This window comes from Hyperolius riggenbachi, chromosome 5, assembly GCF_040937935.1.
Source record: "Hyperolius riggenbachi isolate aHypRig1 chromosome 5, aHypRig1.pri, whole genome shotgun sequence".
NCBI classification, from domain to species: domain Eukaryota; kingdom Metazoa; phylum Chordata; class Amphibia; order Anura; family Hyperoliidae; genus Hyperolius; species Hyperolius riggenbachi.
The window spans coordinates 390,003,613-390,012,032 of record NC_090650.1 but is presented as its reverse complement, the minus strand read 5'-3'; the positions used below and the strand labels follow the sequence as shown (position 1 = coordinate 390,012,032).

At 51.3% G+C, this 8,420-nt stretch overlaps 1 protein-coding gene across 2 annotated transcripts in view; it reads left to right on the top strand.

The window, feature by feature from the left end:
• Window positions 1–5,416: 5,416 nt before the first annotated feature.
• Window positions 5,417–8,420, top strand: part of RNF19A (ring finger protein 19A, RBR E3 ubiquitin protein ligase) — a 144,951-nt gene continuing 141,947 nt past the window's right edge. For both annotated transcript variants that reach the window (XM_068237729.1, XM_068237730.1), the window contains exon 1: window positions 5,417–5,737. The gene's annotated coding sequence lies outside the window, so the exon portion shown is untranslated. The remainder of the gene's footprint in view (window positions 5,738–8,420) is intronic.

Below are 8,420 nucleotides of genomic sequence, written 5' to 3'. Positions count from 1 at the left end.
CCTTTTGGTAGAGAAGCTAATTTCGAAAACACAGGATGTTAATCCTAATGTCTACTTCGATGACAGCAGGAAGTAGACACACTTCAGATTTATTGCAGGGTTTGTATAAGCAGTAACAAAGAAATGTCATTTTTAAAGAGAACCTGAACTGAAAATAAAAAGTCAGAATAACCATACACAGGTCATACTTACCTCCTGTGTAGTCTACTCCTCAGTCTCTCTCCTGCGTCCCATTTGTCCACTGTGATCCATGGAATTCTCTGTCCTCCATTTTAAAAATGGACTCCCTAACAGCTTCATGGTCAGCACACTGTTAAACTGTAATATCACCCACTTGAGCCATAGGGAAACATGGACATTACCTTGCACATTCAGTTGTAACTGACAGCTACTGATATATAACTGACAGCAACTGGTATATTTCAGTTCTGACAAAATATTGTCAGAACTGGAAGGGATCACTGCAAGAAGAAAATGGTGAGCCTCTGAGAAGAACTGACGGTGAGGTTAGTATGTAATATTCATTTGCAGCTATGTCATGTGTTTATTTTAAATAATTTTACTCGCTGCAGGTTCCCTTTAAAGTGAACCTTAAAGAGAGTCTGAAGCGAGAATAAATCTCGCTTCAGACCTCATAGATAGCAGGGGCACGTGTGCCCCTGCTAAACCGCCGCTATCCCGCGGCTTAACGGGGGTCCCTTCACCCCCAAATCCCCTCGGTGCAGCGGGGGAGCGCTTCCTGGTTGGGGCAGGGCTAACCGCCGCAGCCCTGCCCCACGCGCGTCTGTCAGCGTGTATCTCCGCCTCTCCCCCGCCCCTCTCAGTCTTCCTTCACTGAGAGGGGCGGGGGAGAGGCGGCGATGCGCGGCTGATAGACGCGACTGGAGGCAGGGCTGCAGCCGTTAGCCTTGCCTCCAGGAGCGACCAAGTCTGCGACCAAGTGTCGCAGTGGGGGGTTTGGGGGTGAAGGGACCCCGGTTTAGCGGCACTATAGCGGCGGTTTAGCAGGGGCACACGTGCCCCTGCTAACTATGAGCTCTGAAGCGAGATTTATTCTCGCTTCAGAGTCTCTTTAAAGGAGTACTATCAAACTTTACCAATTTCTGTCTGTAGCATAAATCAAAATTACAACAGCAGTCTGTGCGAAAACAGCATATCTTTCTGCTGTGCAGTGTAGCTTTTTTTTTTAAATTGACCTTATATATGGCATCTGACACACTGACGGCGACGGGGAATGGGGCAGCTCATTACATGAGAGGGGATTCCTTTTTTGCAGTGCATTATCCTACTTTCATATTCCCCCACATCAGAGCGCACTATACAGCGAGTGACCCGCCGAAGCCTGCTATGAGGAGCGAGAGACAACCGCTCTCGCTCCTATTCTGCCCAGCCAATCCGCCCCAGAGGGAGACTTCCGTGTGTCGTGCTGCCTATGCTACGCAATGGCAAGCATAAGCTGGAGGAGGGCGCGTCACTGCTCCTGAATGCATCAGAAGCAGGAGCCGAAGGGAAGGATCATGACGCGCCCTCCTCCAGCTTATGCTTGCCGTTGCGTAGCATAGGCAGCCCGACACACGGCAGATTGGCTGGGCAGAATAGGAGCGAGAGCGGTTGTCTCTCGCTCCTCATAGCAGGCTTCGGCGGGTCACTCGCTGTATAGTGCGCTCTGATGTGGGGGAACATGAAAGTAGGATAATGCACTGCAGCACTGTAAAAAAGGAATCCCCTCTCATGTAATGAGCTGCCCCATTTCCCGTCGCCGTCAGTGTGTCAGATGCCGTCTATAAGGTAAATTTTTTTTAAAAAGCTACACTGCACAGCAGAAAGATATGCTGTTTTCGCACAGACTGCTGTTGCAATTTTGATTTATGCTACAGACAGAAATTGGTAAAGTTTGATAGCACTTCTTTAAGTCTGAAAAAAAATGAGTTTTACTCACCTGGGGCTTCCAACAGCCCCCTGCAGCTGTCCGGTGCCCTCGCCGTGTCCCTCCGATCCTCCTGTCCCTGCCGGCGGCCACTTCCGGTTTCGCCGTCAGGACCCGACAGGCTGGGAACACGAGTGATTATTCGCGTTTCCAGCCACAATGGCTCCCTCTATGCTACTATAGCTCATTTTTTTGGGGGGGGGGCTTAAAGGGGTTCTGTGGGGGTTGTGGAAGATAAAAACTGACACTTACCTTGGGCTTCTATCAGCCCCGTGCAGCGGTAATGTCCCACGACGTCCTGCTCCCATCCGCCGTTCCCCGCAGCCGGCACCGGGCTATTATTCGTGTGACATACAGACAAATAATGCGCGTTGCCGTGCCTCCGTTCGCGTCATCTGAGGCTTACTGCGCAGGCGCAGTACAACGGAGCCTTGTACCGCGCTTGCGCAGTAAGCTTCCGATGACACAGGCGGAAGCGAGCGGGTGCGCGGCCACTCTAGCGCAGCCGCAGTTGGATCCCATGCCGCTTAGACCGGGGCCGGCGGCGGAGAATGGCAGATGGGAGGAGGACGGCGTGGGACATTACCGCTGCACGGGGCTGATAGAAGCATCAGTTTTTCTTTTCCACAACCCCCACAGAACCCCTTTAAGGATCGCTTTAAGGGCCCACTCACACTAGAGCATTTTGCCGCAATTTCAGCAAAACGCTCAAACGCTAGCTCTTTTAAAAAGCGCTAGTGTATTAAAACCCTATGGGCCCATTCTTACTTGGGTGATTTGCGCTAATCGCCGCAAAACGTGAAACGCATCGCCTGCACCATTTCCAGGCGATTTCCCGGCGATCGCGTTTAAGTGCTATAGAAGTGCTAAACGCGATCGCAGGAAAATCGCCTCAGTGTTCAGTGATTTTTCGGGAAAATCACTCCCGCAAAACGCTGGCGTTTTGTGCTTTTAAGTGTGAATGGGTCCTTAAGGTTATTACTCCCAATTCCGTCAGTTCCTCTCAGAAGCTCACCATTTTCACTCCCAGAGTGCACCACAATACCTCTGGAGACAGTGGCGGCGCCACGCTGGGGCTTACCCAGGCTTCAGCCCCAGCTGGCGACTGATCAGCCGCCCCTAAAGCCCTCCCCCCCCCAGCGGGCGCTGCAAGTTCCTATTTTGCGGTTCACACAGACAGGCAAAATAAGGAGGAGGACTGTCTAGAGGAAGGCCTGGCTGACTGTCTGACAGCGATCAGTCTCCGCTGCGGCCCGGGTCATAGATGCTGGCACTGGCAGCCACGCAGAGCGGCCCGCAAGGGTACGTTCGTGGTGGGCTGCTGGCGTATAAATTTGTGTCACGTGACGATGTCCGGCGTCACATGACACTTGCAGCGCGCTCGCCTCGCCCGCCCAGGCAGCTTCAGTTGCCGCCGACGGACGAATAGGGAGCAGCCCTGCTTCACTGTGAGTGACTGGCTGCCAGCCAGAGCCAGCACTCACACCCACCCACGGACAGCACAGCAGACAGGCAGCACGCACAAAAGTCAGAGCCTCCGAGGACTCCGTAGTCAGACTGGAGCCAGGCAGCTCAGCAGCAGCAGGAGGATTGGAGGGAGGAAGACTGAAGGTGGGTAGGTGGGTGAGTGGGTGGACAGCCAGCCAACTGCCATTTTTTTTCCGCACCAACCAGGCCTGAGCTGCCATGGGGCCCCCAGCCCACCACCACCATCCAGGCCTGAGCTGCTCTGGGGCCCCCAGCCCACCACCACCATCCAGGCCTGAGCTGCCCTGCGGCCCCCAGCCCACCACCACCATCCAGGCCTGAGCTGCCCTGGGGCCCCCAGCCCACCACCACCACCAGCCAGGCCTGTGACCTTCAGCTCAGCCCACCACCACTCAACCCTGAGCTACCCTAGGCCCCCCAGACCACCACCACCAGCCAGGCCTGAGGCCTCCAGCCCACCACCAGTAAGGCCTGAGCTGCCCTGGGGCCTCCAGCCCACCGCCACCAGCCAGGCCTGAGCTTCCCTGGAGCCCCCAGCCCACCACCACCAGCCAGGCCTGAGCTGCCCTGGGGCCCCCAGCCCACCACCACCAGCCAGGTCTGAGGCCTTCCGCCCAGCGCTCCACCAGCCAGGCCTGATCTGCCCTGGGGCCCCCAGCCAGGCCTGAGGCCTCCAGCCCACCACCACCAGCCAGGCTTGAGGTGCCCTGGGGCCTCCAGCCCACCACCACCAGCCTGACTACATATACTGGGGACGGCTGCTATACGCCTGGCTACATATCCTGGGGACATCTATACACCTGGCTACCTATACTGGGGACACTGGCTGTCTGTCATTATGTGCATTTACTAGTGAAAGGCTGCCTGTCATTATGTGCATTTACTGGTGAAAAGCTGTCTCTCATTACATGCATTTACTGGTGAAAGGCTGTCTGTCATTACGTGCATTTATTGGTGAAAAGCTGTCTCTTATGTGCATTTACTGGTAAAAAGCTGTCTCTTATGTGCATTTACTGGTGAAATGCTGTCTGTCATTACGTGCATTTACTGGTGAAAAGGTGTCTCTTATGTGCATTTACTGGTAAAAATCTGTCTCTTATGTGCTTTTACTGGTGAAAAGCTGTCTCTTACGTGCATTTACTGGTTAAAGGCTGTCTCTTATTACATGCATTTACTGGGGAAACGCTGTCTCTTATGTGCATTTACTGGGGAAACGCTGTCTGTCATTACATGTATTTACTGGGGAAACACTGTCATTATGTGCATTTACTTCATATTTTTTTATGTTACTACATTAGCTGGTACTACATTACAGTTGGCCCCACCCACATGATATCATGACCACGCCCATTTTTCACGCGCCGCAAATTTCCCACCAGTGAGCCCCGTCTGCCAGCCCTTTGTACCCTGCACCATTTTCAGGTGATTTTCCGGCGATCGCGTTTAGTGCTACAGAAAGGCTAATCGCGATTGCGGCAAATCGCCACAAGTGTGAATAGCGATTTTTGGCATTAATCGCCAAAAATCGCCAGAGCAAAATCGCTAGCGTTTTAAGTTTTTCAAGTGCGAATGGGGCCTTAAGGTAATGCCTTGAGATCCACTTTAGGAAAATCAGATTACTAGCATAATACAGAAACGTGGAAAACACTTCCGCCTGAAGTTTCACCAACACCAAATGTTTGCATACACTAACGCTTGGCTGCTTCTTTTCACAACAGCTGCTTAGGCGGTCTCACACAAGCAGCGTGCACATAATAGTCTTCGCAGGTATCCCTACGTGTCACTCACTATTGTATGGCAAGCAAACCCCATTGGAGCCTTTTCACACCCACCACAAAAAGAGAGGACATTGCAGTGACGTCACACGGCTTCAGCAGGCGCGCTCTCGCCGGGGACCCTGCATGCGCCGCAGTTGTTCCGCAGCCGTTGCAGGCCTCGAGATTGCGCATGACGTCGCTGCAAACCTGCTGTGCTTTTTTTATTTTCACGCGTGCCCGGGAAGAGTGGTGTCGGGAACGCGCGTCCCTCCCTGCTGCCTAGTCCCTTCCCTCACTTCCGCCTCTGTGGTTATGGCTCGGACGGCGGCCCCGGAGTGAAAGGCAGTTGGTAGACGTTGGGTTGCCCGTGTTGCGCGGTGCCTGCCCGGGGATTATCGCCAGGGGAGCCGTGGAAGAAGCAGGAGTAGCTGGGGCTGTACAGGGTGGCGGCTGCTGGGAGGACTGGCCAGAGATCTGCTGCTGCAAAGGAGCTCTTCCAGTGCCTGCACTGACATCTACCGGGGAGGGAGGCTGCTGTGCCGAATAGCTGCTACACAGGCTGCTGGTGAGTATGGCTGCTACCTCTTCCAAGGACTCTCTGGCTACCTAGGACAGGAGCTGCTGTGGAGTGAGAGTTTGTGCTCAGTAGATGTGGCAAGGCATGGGGAGAGCTGGTACCAAGAGCTGGGCACAAGGCTTATCCTGGCACACATCTGCTTGGCTGTTGAACTTACTTTTGGTACTCAGCAGATGTAGCAGGGCATGGAGAGAGCTGGTACTAGGAGCTGGGCACAAGCCTGATTCTGGCACACATCTGCTTGGTTGTTGACCTGAGTCTTAGTGCTAAGCAGATGTGGCAGGGCATGTAGAGCTGGTACTAAGAGCTGGGCACAAGCCTGATTCTGGCACACATCTGCTTGGTTGTTGAACTGAGTTTCAGTGCTCAGCAGATGTGAGAAGGCATGGAGAGAGCTGGTACTAAGAGCTGGGCACAAGCCTGGTTCTGGCACACATATCTGCTTGGTTGTTGAACTGAGTTTTAGTGCTCAGCAGATGTGGCAGGGATTCTGGCACACATCTGCTTGGCTGTTTAGTGCTCAGCAGATGTGGCAGGGCATGGAGAGAGCTGGTACCAAGAGCTGGGCACAAGCCTCATTCTGGCACACATCTGCTTGGCTGTTGAACTGAGCTTTGGTGCTCTGCCAATGTGGCAGGGCATGGAGAACTAGTACCAACTTAGCCTGATTCTGGCACACATCTGTTGGCTGTTGAACTGAGTTTTGTTGCACAGCAGATGTGGCACATCATGGAGAGCTGGTAGAAAAGTCTACACTGGTAGGCACAAGTTTGACTCTGTTACATATTTGCTTGGGAAGTTTAGTGAGTTGGTGCCACATCTGCTGCTGGGCACCCCAAGTTGAGATCTAGTTCCCAGGAGTTGTGATAGCAGATTAAATGCCTAGCAGTTGTAGTAGACTGTAACCTACTGCTTATAAAGCTTCTGCAGCACATAATAGAGGGTGACTTTGAATTGAGATATGGCTTTGGTGGACAAATGAATGTCAATAAAGTTTTTGAGGTCTGCATGTTGTTGCAATGGGGTAGTGAAGTTTTGCAAGAAGAACAGGCTTGGCAGGCAATTGTGGTAATTTATTTGAGACTCTGTGCCAGATATAAGTTTGAAGCTGTTCACATCTGATTTGGCATTTCCAGCGAGCTTTGGATGTCTAGTAGAAATGCCACCAAGGTGAGAGCTGGTATCTATACCTTGTTGTGATTGCAGAGCAAGGCTTGTTGCCCAGTAGAGATGACTCATTACTTTTTTTTTCCCCTTTTACAATTACTGGAATTAGTGGGTCCTGATTTGCAACTTTGTACATGTTAGTCATGTTCAGGAAGGTAACTTAATTAGTTGAGCCAGGAGTCATAATTGTTTTGTTTCCTTTCCCAAGGTGATTGGCCCTGTACCCAATTTCAGTTCAACTCATTAAAGTCAAATGTAGCACTCCTCGTTAAAGTGAACCCGAGGTGAGAGTGATACGGATGCTGCCATGCTTATTTCCAGTTACCAATAACAGTTGCCTGGCAGTCCTGTTGATCTTCTGTCATCAACCCTGAAACATGCATGTGACTAATCCAGACAGACCTGACACAGAGCTCCTGATCTGCATGCTTGTACAGGGTCTATGGCTAAAGGTGTTATGCTGGGCATACACGGTATGTTTTGTACCGTGTAATCGAGCTGCTGGCACCGGGCGCCCGGATCGATTCCCGCTTGTCCCCGTGAGTGGCTTCTTATCTTCCGCTCGTTTATTCTTCTGCCCGCCGGTATCGAGCGCAGAATCGATCCGGCGGGGTATCGGACACGATGGAAATGATCAATCGAGCCATCAGCGGCTCGATTACACGGTACAAAACGTACCGTGTATGCCCAGCATTAGAGACACAGGATCAGGGGGACAGCCAGGCAGCTTGCATTGTTTAACATGAAATAAATATGGCAGCCTCTATCACTCTCACCTTGGGTTCACATTAAATTCTATCAGGTGTCGCAGGTAAATGCAATTATGGGTCTTAAAAAGAAACCGTGACCAAGAATTGAACTTCATCCCAAACAGTAGCTGATACCCCCTTTTACATGAGAAATCTTTTCCTTTTCACAAACAGATCATCAGGGGGCTCTGTATGGCTAATATTGTGGTGAAACACCTCCCACAAGAAACTCTGAGGACCGTGGTACTCTTGGCAGTTTCCTGTCTGTGAACCTTGTTGCATTGTGGGAAATAGCTGTTTCCAACTGACAAAAAAGCAAGCAGCAGCAGCTACATCACCTGCCAACAGTAAAAATGTCACCATGTGATAAATGTCAGAATGTAAATCAGGGATTTAAAAGATTTTACAATTGGCAACCACTTATTAAATCATTTATACATAATTATTGTAAAAATGAAGCACTTTTTTATTACATTATTTTCACTGGAGTTCCTCTTTAAAAGATGTGATATTGAGCTGAGATCATACCCTTGTGATCCACAATGTCCAAGAGCTGTGATAGGAGTGATGTTTGATGGGTAGTACTCATGGTAAGGAATTGAAACCTGGGTTCCCAATAGCAATTGCAAAACTGACATTAATGCTGGGTTAAGTTGTGCTGCAGATGTGGCATTATGCAAAATCTGGCCCTGGTGTCCAGCAAATGTACTATTAAAATCAGGACCCTGAGGGATATTGCCAGCAAGGAACGAAGC